General features: G+C 37.6%; 1 protein-coding gene across 12 annotated transcripts in view; it reads right to left on the bottom strand.

The window, feature by feature from the left end:
• Nucleotides 1-13794, bottom strand: part of FRYL (FRY like transcription coactivator) — a 344107-nt gene that overhangs the window by 209279 nt on the left and 121034 nt on the right. For 10 of the 12 annotated variants that reach the window (XR_007517673.1, XM_049886269.1, XM_049886271.1 and 7 more), the window contains exon 2: nt 11864-12039. The exons of the other annotated variants lie outside the window; for them this stretch is intronic. The gene's annotated coding sequence lies outside the window, so the exon portion shown is untranslated. The remainder of the gene's footprint in view (nt 1-11863; nt 12040-13794) is intronic. 12 annotated transcript variants of the gene reach the window in all.

The following is a 13794-nucleotide window of genomic DNA, read 5'->3' as shown; positions in this document are numbered from 1 at the left end:
AAATTAGGCTTAATTCCATTACATTCACTGAGGCTGGCTATATATCAAGTACTGTGCTAAGTAATAAAAGACACAAACAATGAATAAGACACAGTCTCCATCCTTAAGGAATCTGTGGTGTGGTATGACTCACTCAGCTCTGGAGCCATCCCTCCTCAGCTGTCCTAGAAGGAAAGTGTTGTAAGAAGTCCCAATGTAATACTAATGTGGTTACTGCAAAAAACAAAAGCTTATCTTTTAGTATTATCAGGCTTCTAGATTAATGCTGTGATTGTATCTGAAGTTGTAATACTTGCGTAGGACTTGAAATGGGAGAGAAAATATGACATGGAAGGTAAAAAGTGACGAACTGAGTCATTTCTCCCACCTCATCAGGCTTTTTCACCACCAGTACTAGTTACATAAATCCTATGTAGGATGCAATATTTCACTTAGAGCAATTACCTCTTTTATAACTTTCATAAGCTTGTTAAACCATGAGCTATGTGGGACATTTTTGGTTTTACATGTCCTCGGTTTTTTGTTTGTTTGTTTGTTTAAATACTTTGTTGTGCTTTAAGTGAAAGTTTACAAATCAAGTCAGTCTCTCACTTATAAACTTATATACACCTTACTATACTCCCACTTACTCTCCCCCTAATGAGTCAGCCCGCTCCCTCCTTACAGTCTCTCCTTTTGTGACCGTTTTGCCAGTTTCTAACCCCCTCTACCCTCCCATCTCCCCTCTAGACAAGGAGATGCCAACATAGTCTCAAGTGTCCACCTGATACAAGTAGCTCACTCCTCATCAGCATCTCTCTCCAGCCCACTGGCCAGTCCGATCCTTGTCTGGTGAGTTGTCTTCTGGAATGGTTCCTGTCCTGGGCCAACAGAAGGTTTGTGGACCATGACCGCCAGGATTCTTCTAGTCTTAGACCATTAAGTCTGGTCTAGGTCCTCAGTTTTAAAAATAAAAATTTTCACCACTCCAAACTAAATAAATTATGATTCAAAATCACAATATCAGATGATGATTTGATTCTTACCTATAAGTATCTGCTCTAGTTAATGTTTCAAAGTGATTAAAAAAAAAACTTAAAATTATATTCCAGAAACTGAGACTTAACAAATCCTAATTTAATCTCAAATAAAATATTTCCATTAACATATTTTTACCTTAAAATAATAGCACCAAATCATTTTTCATTAGCCAATATTGTCAAAAGACAAAACACTGAAATGTGACTTTTGGAAATCAACTTTTAAAATAGGATTGAAAGGTTTGAAATCTAGTACATTTCAGGTGACAAAAATAAAGCCCAGAGTACAAAATTATTATCCTCTCCCAGCCCTTTTATTGCATCAATATATATTAAAAGACAAAAACAGTCATTCATTCCAAGAGGTGATTCAAAGAGACCGAAAGTTAGATTAACACCTGAAATTTTATATGCAAAATAAATCTGTATATAAAGCCCATTTCTATTATAATTTCAGAGAAATGACCTCATATGAAAAGGCAGCACAATGCAGATATACTACAAATACTAAGTATACATATACTAAGCATACTAAGTAAATGTATACTAAGCTCTATTAACTTAGACAAAGTGACTTAACTTCATTTATAGAAAGAAGGGAGAAAGAAATGAGGAAAAGAAATAAAAAGGAGAGGGAGGGAAGCCTATAAGCATAAAAAAGATTGAGTGCATAAAATTATTTAGCAAGCTGTGGGCAGTAAATGATAGTGCTCTCCTCTTCACCAAAGAAATATGCTGGCTGGCCCTGAAATACAAACAAAATCACATAGGAGATTCAAGGAAATTCATCTTTGTCTATATACAGGCTACTACATTCAACTTAACAAGAAACCTGTAAGTAGTTAAATGGATAATTAGTCCACGAGGTATCTCAGATAAAAGCATCTGTACACATAAAATATGCTACATAGTCACAATTTTATTGGCTTTGTTAGAAATTGAAGTTTTAATGATGTAAATATGCTATTAGCCCCAGTAAGGAACAAGAACTCTAAGAGTACCACATAAACATACTTTGGTCTAACTAGTGTAGAGTATAAGTATTATCTGATGTGTACTGACCTGTAACGACTGTTTTAAGACAAATAAGATTTTTGTATCTCTAGAGGTCACTTCTAGAAGGTTCAATACAAGACATTTGTAAAACTGTACTTGAGACTTGTCTCTTCTGTCTACTTTTATGAAAGATTTCAATGAGTGATCTATCATGTGGAACGCTCCCTAATCTCATACCACTGAACAACTATCTATTGAATTTCTCTCAGTTACATAAATAACAAAGCCACAATCCTTTGCATTCCAAATAAATGCATGAATATTTCTCATACGACACAAACTGTGATGAATCTTAGAACTGCCATATCAAAAAAGAAAAACAGGATGTGTCAGTGTGTGTGGTGGGGGGGGTCAACCTGACTGAGGGAATCTAAGAAAAAATTACGGAAATCATTTAGGATTTTAGCAGAACCGTCATGAAAAAAAAGGTGGGGTAGGGTTTCGGAGGCAGAGCTGTCAGGACAGAACACAAAAAGATGAGCTATCTAAAGACTTCACCAAAAGAGTAAAAAGGCCACCTACAAATTGGGAGAGAATTTTCAGCTATGACATCTCCGACCAGCGCCTGATGCCTAAAATCTATATGATTCTGTTAAAACTCAACCACAAAAAAACAAACAACCCAATCAAGAAGTGGGCAAAGGATATGTGCACGCACTTCACTAAAGAAGATATTCAGGCAGCTAACAGATACATGACAAAATGCTCTCGATCATTAGCCATTAGAGAAATGCAAATTAAAACCACGATGAGATTCCATCTCACTCCAACAAGGCTGGCATTAATCCAAAAAACACAAAATAATAAATGTTGGAGGGGCTACGGAGAGAACAGAACTCTTATACACTGCTGGTGGGAATGTAAAATGGTACAACCATTTTGGAAATCTATCTGGTGTTTTCTTAAAAAGTTAGAAATAGAACTACCATACAACCTAGAAATCCCACTCCTCAGAATATACCCTACAGAAATAAGAGCCTTCACACGAACAGATATATATGCACTCCCATGTTTATTGCAGCTCTGTTTACAACAGCAAAAAGCTGGAAGCAACCAAGGAGTCCATCAATGGATGAATGGTTAAATAAATTGTGGTATATTCACACAATGGAATACTATGCATCGATAAAGAACAGTGACGAATCAGTGAAACATTTCATAACATGGAGGAACCTGGAAGGCATTATGCTGAGTGAAATTAGTCAGAGGCAAAAGGACAAATATTGTATAAGACCACTATTATAAGATCTTGAGAAATAGTATAAACTGAGAAGAACAGATACTTTTGTGGTTACGGGGGCGGGGGGACGGAGGGTGGGAGAGGGTTTTTTACTGATTAGTTAGTAGATAAGAACTGCTTTAGGTGAAGGGAAGGACAATACTCGATACATGGAAGGTCAGCTCAACTGGACTGGACCAAAAGCAAAGAAGTTTCCAGGATAAACTGAATGCTTCAAAGGTGAACGGAGCGAGGGCGGGGGTTTGGGGATTATGGCTTAAGGGGACTTCTAAGTCAATTGGCAAAATAATTCTATTATGAAAACATTCTGCATCCCACTTTGAAATGTGGCGTCTGGGGTCTTAAATGCTAACAAGCAGCCATCTAAGATGCATCAATTGGTCTCAACCCACCTGGATCAAAGGAGAAGGAAGAACACCAAAGTCACACGATAACTATGAGCCCAAGAGACAGAAAGGGCCACAGGAACAAGAGACTTGCATCATCCTGAGACCCGAAGAACTGGATGGTGCCCGGCCACAACCGATGACTGCCCTGACAGGGAGCACAACAGAGAACCCCTGAGGGAGCAGGAGATCAGTGGGATGCAAACCCCAAATTCTCATAAAAAGACCAGACTTAATGGTCTAAGACTAGAGGAATCCCGGTGGTCATGGAAGGGACTGGACAATGGGTTGGAGAGAGATGCTGATGAAGAGTGAGCTATTCGTATCAGGTGGACACTTGAGACTGTGTTGGCATCTCCTGTCTGGAGGGGAGATAGGAGGGTAGAGAGGGTTAGAAACTGGCAAAATTGTCACGGAAGGAGAGACTGGAAGGGCTGACTCATTAGGGGGAGAGTAAGTCGGAGTATGGAGTAAGGTGTATATAAGCTTATATGTGACAGACTGACTTGATTTGTAAACGTTCACTTGAAGCTCAATAAAATTTATTTAAAAAATTAAAAAAGATGAGCTAAGGGAAGAGGTTATGAAGTATCTCTTTCAGCTGCCCGAAGAAAAGTAGTCTCAGGAGAGCAGACCTTGAAACTGGAAGAAAACCATAATGCCTTCAATTTGGGGGATTTCATTATTATAGAGTGAGGGGCCCGTAGTGGTTTTTTTGTTTTATTTTTTCAATAATATTTTATTGCATTTTCAGTAAAAGTTTACATAACAAATTAGGTTCCCATTTAACAATTACTACACAAATTGTTCAGTGACATTTGTTACATTTTTTCACAATGTGTCAACATTCACATTATTTCAGTTCTGGATGTTCCGTTCCCAGTAATCTAGCTTCCCTGTCCCCTATACCCTTCCATCTTTGTTTTAGAGAAATTTTTGACCCTTTGGTCTCATTAAGCAGCCCTGGTGGCGCAGTGGGTAAGCACTCGGCTGCTAACCAGAAGGTCGGTGGTTTGAACCCATCAGCGCCTCTGCAGGAGAAAGATGTGGCAGTCTGTTCCCGTGAGGATTTCAGCCTTGCAAATCCTATGGGGCAGTAACACTCTGCTATATAGTATCATTATGAGTTGGAATTGACTCGACAGCAATGAGTTTTATTTGTTTGCCTGGTTAGTTGGTTGGTCTCATATAGATGATTTTTTAAAGGTATACAGTACTCATGGGTAACATAATTTTAAGAGCTTATCTATTAATTAGCTATAAGGTGACCTCAGGTGATAGTTTCAGTTCAAGGTTTAAAGCGTATCTCAGGGCAATAGTCTTGGGAAGTCCTCTAGTCTCACCTTGTCCAGTAAGTCTGACTTTTTAAGAATTTGAGTTTTGTTCCATATTCTTCTCCCACTCTAACAGGATCCATCTACTGTGGCCCTGATCAAAAGGATTGTTCATGATAGCTGGACACCACCTAGTTCGGGTCTAAGGGTAGATAAGGCTGTGGTTTGTGTTGACTGTTAGTCTTGTAGACTAGTTTCTTCTCTGAGTCTTTGGTCTCCTTCTCTCTCCTCTGCTCCTGACAAGTAGATACCAAGAGTTGTATCTTAGATGGCCACTCACAAGCTTTTTAAGACCCCAGACACTACTCACCAAACTAGGATGTAGAACATAAACTTTATGAACTCTATTATGCCAAATGACTGAGTTGCCCCACAAGACCACAGTCCTAAGACTTCAAGCTCAGAAAACCAATCTCACAAGGTGTTTAGTTATGTCTAAGAAGTATTCATAACTGTGCCCCCATGTGGCTTATTATACATATGGATGTACCAGCATGAGTTTTTGAGAAAGGAAGTGACATGAACAAACCTGTGATACCTAAAAGTTATTGTCTGAAGTAGATTGGATGGGGAACAGAGACTAAAGCAGAGTAGGGCCAATTTTTTAAAAATATGAGTAGTCAAGAGATAACTTTCTGAAGTAGGGCAATGGATATAAAAATCCGCAGGAAATGAAAAAAGCACTGAAGTAGAACTGAAAGAATTTCGCACCTGCATGAATGGGGGACATTACCTGTCACAATTACAACAGTCTCCTAACCAGGCTCCTGACTTTTACAAGCACCCCCTCCAGTGTACTAACCCCATATTAGCCAGCGTGATTGTTTTACAAAGTAAATCAGATCACATCTCATGCCCTCCCACCCCGTCTCATGACATGCCAGTTAAACTGGTCTTATTTTCAGTTCCTTGAAGTTCAACCTTTTTCCTGCCTCAGGATTCTTCCACAGTTTCCTATGTCTGGAAACTAGTGCCCCGATTTTTTATCTCTCTGATTAACCCTAACAAACCTTCAAGTCACTTCCTCACAGAAGTAATTCTTAACCTGTCCAATCTAATAATAGTGTGTCCTGATCTTAAATTCTCTCTTAAAATTCTAACCACACATTTAAATTTAGGTTTACATATATTTGTTCAATATCATTCTCCCCAGAGACCATTCCATGAGAGCAAGGATTATGACTATTTGTTTAACTAGTGCCTAGCCCAGTACACACCCAGTAGGTGCTCAACAAATATTTGCTGAATTAATAAGTAATAAAGCTATAAAAGACCACTTCAAGTTCTCAAGTCTCAACTGAGAAAATGCTAATGTCATTACCTGACAAAGGGAACACGTGATGGTTGTGGTAAAAAGGAATTTTGTTTGGCACATACTGAGTTTGAAGATAATGAAAGAGGAACACATGTGACCTATAGAAGTGGGCTTTTGAGTCACCAAATATTAAATGATCATTTAGCCAGGAGAACAAATGTAACATTAATGGAAAAGGATGAGAAGAAAAAAGAGGCAGGCTAAAAGTAGATTAGAAAATGTCTCTAATTAACTGGCAGGAAAAAGAAAGCAAATGGATCAAGGTTTGATGTTCCTAATAATAAAGAGCTTCTAAAAATAGAAAACACCAACAAGCCTAGAGAAAAACTGGCTAAAGAAACGGACAGCTAACAGAAACAATGCAAATGGTTCTTAACCTTAAAAAAAGATACTCAATCTCATTCATAATGAGATAAAAGAAAAATTAAAACTACAGTGAGATGCCATTTGACAAAAGCTCCAAAGTTTGACAACATATTCTATTGTCTGTTGTCAAGGTTATACATGGACAAATAGGCACTTTCACATAATACTATGGGAACACAAAGAAGTATAATTCTTATAAGGATACGTGTGACAATATCTAATAAAATTATATATTCCTTTACCGTTTGACCCTGCATTCCATTTCTAGGAATCTGTCCCAATATACAAGGGTAAAATATAAAAATACATGTAACACAGAGAAAGTTATTTGTTGCAGTTATTAGAAACAATCCAAATGTTCATCAGCTGGGAAGTAGCTAAATAAACTATGGTACAACAGGATATTATGTAGCTATAAAAAAGAATGACTAATATACTACTAAGATGTGATCTGCAAGATACAGTAAACAAAAAAAGCAAGATATATAGTATGCCACCATTTATAAAAGAAAGGAAGGATACAAATATTATAGCCCTTTATGTTTAAAAAAAAGAAAGAAAGAATGGAAGGATACTAAAAGTACCAAACTAGTTGCCCTCAAGTCAATTTTGACTCATGGCGACCCCATGTGTGCAGAACAGAACTGCCCCATAGGGTTTCCAAGGAGCTGCTAGTAGATTAAAACTGCAAGCCTTTTGGTTAGCAGCCAAGCTCTTAACCACTACTCCACCAGAGCTCCAAAAAGGACATAAACACAGTGAATTTAAAAAACATTCAATACGTTTAAATCTAAGAGTCCATAATGAATCTGGAGGAGAGATTCTAACTGGTCACTATTGGAGAAGGCTAATATAGCAATTCATTATTTTGAAAATTGGTAAACAAAGGGAAAGAATCAAGTATTTACCCTGCCTTTCCTATACAAACTGTCCTACTAGGTAACAAATAGTGTTCAAGGGGAAGTTTCTCTTTATAGAATATCCCAACTAATAAATGAAAAAGGAATTACGGTATTAAAATATTACCATTTAGTAATCCCTAACGATTTGGCTCAGTGACAGAATTTTCACCTTCCACATGGGAGATCCAGGTTTGATTCCTGGCCAACACACAACATGCGAAGCCACCACCCACCTCTCAATTGAGGATTGCCTGCTGTTATGATGCTGAACAAGTTTCAGCACAGCTTCTAGATTCAAACAGACTATGAATAAAGACCTGGAGATCTACTACTAAATAATCAGCCAATGAAAATACTACGGATCACAACGGTTTGATCCGGTTCAGCATAGGGTCCCCATGACTGGGGGCCCACTCAACTGCAGTGAATAACAACAAAAGCAAATTAATACACCTAAAGCAGGGAGTCCATCATCAGTTTTTGTAAATAAAGTTTTAGTGGGACATAGCCACCGTCATTAATTTATGTTTTGTCAATGGTTGGTTCCCAGCAGTCTAGTCATTGTGACAGAGACCAGATGGTCTTTCAACCTACCAAAACGTTGAAAATATTTACTACCGGTCCCTTTCAGAAAAATTTGCTAATCCCTGATCTAAAGCACTGAGCACCAATGGTCATTATCAGCATAAAAAAAGAGATAACTAGGCATACATACACGAGACATACATTTGGCGAAAGACACAGACTTGTCAAAAGAAATCAAATCTGAATCTGCTCCAATCTCTAGATCCAACTATCAACTAATAAAGACATAAAGGACACTGGAGCACATTAAATCACGTCACAGGAATAAAGTCAGCAACATCCACGTCTACAGGACAAGGGCCCAAATTGCTCAACAAATAAATTTCAAAGAAAAGGGGCAGAGGTGAAGAGAGAGAGAAGAGGAGAAACTTAAGAGAAAAATCTACCAACTGCAGCATGTGCAGGGGAGAGGGACTTTATCTAATCTTGATTTAATTAAATAAACCACTTTTAAAATGTATGAGACAATTAGTATTGACACTGATTGGATACTGATATTGGAGCTGATGCTTTTGTTTTTTTTAAGTGTGATAATGGTATTATGCTTATATTTTGAAAGACAGTCTAATATTTTAAGGGTACATACCAAAATATTTACAAATAAGTTATACAATATATAAGTTTTGCTTTAAAATAATACAGATATCGAAGAGAAGTCAATGGTGAACAGATAAGCCAGTTTGGCCATGACTTTATAATTATTGAACCTGGGTGGTGAATACAAGAGGATTCATTATACTAGCTTGTCTACTTTGCATATGTTTTAAATTTTCCATAATAAAAAGTAATTGTAAATAAATAACAGAATATTCCTTCTTCAGACACAACAACAACAAAAAAAAATCCGCAGTAAAGGGAAAAACAAGTTAGGAAGTACACTGTTGTTGCTGTTAATTAGTTGTCACTGACTCAATTCCAACTCGTGGTGACTCCATGTGTGCAGAGCAGAACTGTTCCGTAGCGTTCAGGGCATATTACCAGGCCTGTCTTCCGAGGTGCGTTTAGATGGGTTCAAATAGCCAATCTTGTGGCTAGTAGTTGAAAGCTTAACCATCTGCACCACCCAGGGATTCCAGGAAGTACATTAAATAGCCCCCAAAAGGCAACTTGAAAGCGGCAAGGCACAGTGTGGTATCTTCCAAAGAAAGGTAACATGCCAACTTTGAAAGGAACCAGCTTAGAGATCACATAAATGATGGCTGAGCAGATCCAAACTCAGCTACGCAAACTTCCCAACTGCATTAAGCTATTAGGACTGGGAAAAAAGAAAATACATAGCAAATTAATTAATTTGGTAAGATAGGTACCTCAGAAGGTCAAAAAGGCAAGAGAACATAAGGTGTTGCTAAAAGTATGATTGTAGAGTTCTGGTGAGTAGAAAGTTAATGAGCCCAAGAAATACCTAACCAATTAGCAAAAAAGACAATGCCAAGAAACTACAAGTCATAATACAGACAAAAAACAGATTCAAAAAGTGTGACATGATACAGGGTTATGACCATGAGGGGAAACTTTTCAAGACCTAAAAAATGGAACCGTTCCAGGTGATAACAAATTCTAAGGCAAGAGACGATGGGGTGTGAGAAGACACCCAACACTTTGGACCTCTAGTCCTGTTCAACTGATGATGGTTCACTAATAGGTTTCATCTACGAACTGAAGAATCATGCCCTTTTCCTAAGCTTGTTTGAGGAGAAATCTCTATTTCTTTAAAGGGTTCCAGAATTGCAACCTCTGGTCAAAGATGGAACCCCCTAGTGAATATTGTGCCTCTCAGTGAACTCAAACTTCCCACCTTTCAGTTAGCAGCCAAGCACATTAACCGTTTGCACCACCCAGGGATTCCACTGAATTATTCAGTTGAAAATGATAGATGTTGAACAGAAAGCATGATGAGAGCCACTAATCTGATACAAGGTTGGACAGAGAGGGAACGTCTAAGTTAAACGAAGAAAGTACTAAAGATCAGTAGAAGAGAAGGATAAGATTATAGAGAAAAAGGAATAAAAAACACCAAAAATGTCTCTATTACATAGGTTAGAAAAGAAACCGTATCCTCAAAAAAAAAAAAAATGACTTTGTTCATTACAGCCATAAAGTGTTAGATATATGAAAGAACCAAGAAACATTATAAACCATTTAATCCAGCACATTCATTTCACAGATGAGAAAACTGACATCTACTGAGACTAATTAACTTGCATTTAAGAACACTAAGCAATTAGCGCAATTAGTGACTACAACTAGAGATAGACTGTACCCCATTCTTCACTCTGCCTCCTTGCCTTTTATCCTTACCCAATACCATGATTTCCACTTGGTGACTTGCTTCTTTATAGTTCTAAATGTCATTATATATTTTCTTTCATAAATAGCAGGCATCTGGTAGACACCTGATTGACTGGCTTCAAGTAAGTCTACTTCAATGATTTTATGTTAAAAGTTTCCCACTGCATAATGCAAAATGGTGCAGCTGCTATGAAAAACATTTCGGCGATTCCGCAAAAAGTTCAACAAAGGAATGCCATGTGACCCATCAATTCTACTCCTGGGTAGACAGCCAAGAGATTTTAAAGCAGGAACTCAAAGAGGTAGGTGTACACTGATGTTCACTGCAGCATGATTCACAACACCCAAAAGATGGAAACAACCCAAGCGTATATCAACAGATGAATGGATAAATAAAATATGGTATACACGTACAATGGGAGCTCATTCAGCCATAAAGATAAAGAAAAATCTGATACATCCTACGACATGGATGAAAAGTGAAAACATGCTGAGTGTATGATCCCATTTATATGAAGTATCTAGAATAGTCAAATGCATAGAGACAGAGTTAGTTACCAGGAGCTGGGAGAAGGAGGGAATGGAGTTATAGTTGAAGGAGTACTAAGTTTCTGTTTGGGGTGATATAAAACTTCTGGAAATGGACAGTGGTGATGGTAGCACAACATGGTGAATGTAATTAATGTCACTGATTTATATACTTAAAAATGGTTAAAATGGTAAACTTTTTGTTATATGTATTTCACCACAATAAAATTGAAAAAATCTCACATTTCAGCAACTTGTTCTACTTCATTTTACTCCCCTGCCCCCCGCAAAAAATGTGTCCTGACTAAATCTCAGAGATATGCAAGACAGCTTATTGGCTAACCAAATCTATGCTTCCAAAAAAATGTTAGAATATGAAAAGGTATACATAGTGCCATGCAATAAAAGGAAGAGATGGCATTACACACCTCTCTTATCTTCATTAATGTGTATATAATTTGCAATTGCTGGGAATTGAGGGGCTGTCTTGACCCACTGGGCACAAAATGCCTAATGATAAGAGAAGATATAACAAGATAAACTACATCTGTCTAGAGCATATAAAATACACATAAATAAAACTGTTTACATTTTTATATTTATTCTTTACAAAGATAACGTTTTAAATTTAATATGTAAAGCATGTTTTGATGCTTCCAAAAACACTGGAGATGTTGTTGCTATTTTTATATGTGATTTAGAAAAAACTACCCCCACCCAAAAAAAAGGGCAAGTATTACTCATATGTAAAAACAGAAGAAGGCATGGAAAGGGAGAAAGTAATCCAAATAAAAATTGTTTTATAAATTTCTATTATTTAAAAAAAAAAATGCATATTCTTACCACTTAGAAACAATTGTTGAGGCACTGAGTTTGTAGAAAAGACACCAAATTTGGAAAGGATCCATCTAGAAATTTTTTCAATCTGGAGCTTGTACTTTATAGGCACTGAAGCAGGCACGCTGAGGCAAAGCAGTAGTAATTCACCATGTATAAAGCAGAATATGGAATGTTAAAGGCTGGAAGAGAAAAAATTCGAAATACGGATGGTTATTAGTAACCGCCATGTTTTAAAACAAAACTTGTAACATTCTGGCAGCTTTCAAACAACATGTATCAAACTGCTGAAATTAATTTTTCTAAATGAGAATTTGGTCAAGAACTTATTATAATAAAATCTCAACTATACAGGGATGAATCTATGTAGAGAAAGACGACATCAAGGAAATGAGAACTAATCCTTTAGAGTTCTAATTTAAATGTTTATCCCCACTCATAATAGCTTTCTTAAGTATATTATAAATTTCCTCGACATCTTTTCAAATGATGCTTGGTGACAAGGGGTACCATCATAAAAGTGTTTACATAGTACTTGAGGACATACATTATAGGACTAAGGGTAATGACCCTAAAACTACCTTTTTCAAAAGATCCCCCCAAGAATCAGAAACTCTCCACTGTTGCTGGTAGTGGCAATTATCTATCAAAATTAGGAATGCATTTATACTTCGACTCAACAGTCCTCCTTCTAGGACATTAACCTACAGATAGAAGTGCACACTCACAAAATGACAAACATGCAACAAGATTATTCCGGGATTATTTGTAAAAGTTAAACATGGAAAACAAGCCAAGGGAACTGGTTAAATCACCAGTGCTTCATAAAATCACCTACGGTTTATAAAAAGAAGCATCATGCAGCTATAAAATGGAAGACTAAAGGCTCTGTGTACTTCTAGGCAATGATTTACAGAATACAAGCATGGTACAGAATTTATGTAATCATATATTCTTGCTGTTGGTCGGTACCATTGAGTCGATTTTTGACTCACAGTGAACCCATGTGACAGAGTACAACAGCCCCACAGGGTTTTCTTGGCTGTAATCTTTATGAAGGCAGATCATCAGGTCTTTCTCTGGGGGAGCTGTGGGTGCGTTTGAACCACCAACCTTTTGGTTATCATCTGAGCACTTAAATGTTGCACCACCATGGCTCCTTCATATACACACATGTGTGTAGTTTCTGGGTGGTGCAAACAGTTTTATATATATATATTTTAAATTATATATATATAAAGCTGCTATTATATATATGGAAACCTGGTCGCGTAGTGTTTAAGTGCTACAGCTGCTAACCAAAAGGTCATTAGTTCAGATCCACAAGGTGCTCCTTGGAAGCTCTGTGAGGCAGTTCTACTCTGTCCTGTAGGCTCATTCTGAGTCGGAATTGACTCAACAGCAACAGGTTTGGGGTTTTTTTGGGGGTGTATACATATACATAAACTGCACCTTACATATATATAGAGAGAGAGAGAGCGTGCCCTGGTGGCGCAGGGGTTAAGAGCTATGACTGCCAACCAAAAGGTCGGCAATTGGAATCCACCAGCCGCTCCTTGGAAACCCTATGGGGCAGTTCTACTCTGTCCTATAAGGTCACTGTGAGTCAGAATTGACTGGACGGCAACGAGTCTGGGTTTTGGTTTATATACAGAGAGTGAGCGAGATGCCCTGCATGGTACAATTAATACACTCAGCTGCTAATAGAAAGGTTAGAGGTTTCTTCCAGAGGCACCTCAGAAGAAAGCCCTATGGATCTACTTGCGAAAAGTCAGCCACTGAAAACCCTATGGAATACAGTTTTACTCTGACACACATGGGGTCACCATGCATCAGAGTCAACGTGACAGCAACTGGTTTGGTTTTAAAAAGGACGGTAAAGAAACAGAATGAAGTCTAGAAATTCATTAGCCTCAAAGTCAAAGTTCTAATGGAAG

This window comes from Elephas maximus, chromosome 5 (genome assembly GCF_024166365.1).
Source record: "Elephas maximus indicus isolate mEleMax1 chromosome 5, mEleMax1 primary haplotype, whole genome shotgun sequence".
NCBI lineage: Eukaryota > Metazoa > Chordata > Mammalia > Proboscidea > Elephantidae > Elephas > Elephas maximus.
This window is presented reverse-complemented; position numbering and strand designations above follow the sequence as displayed.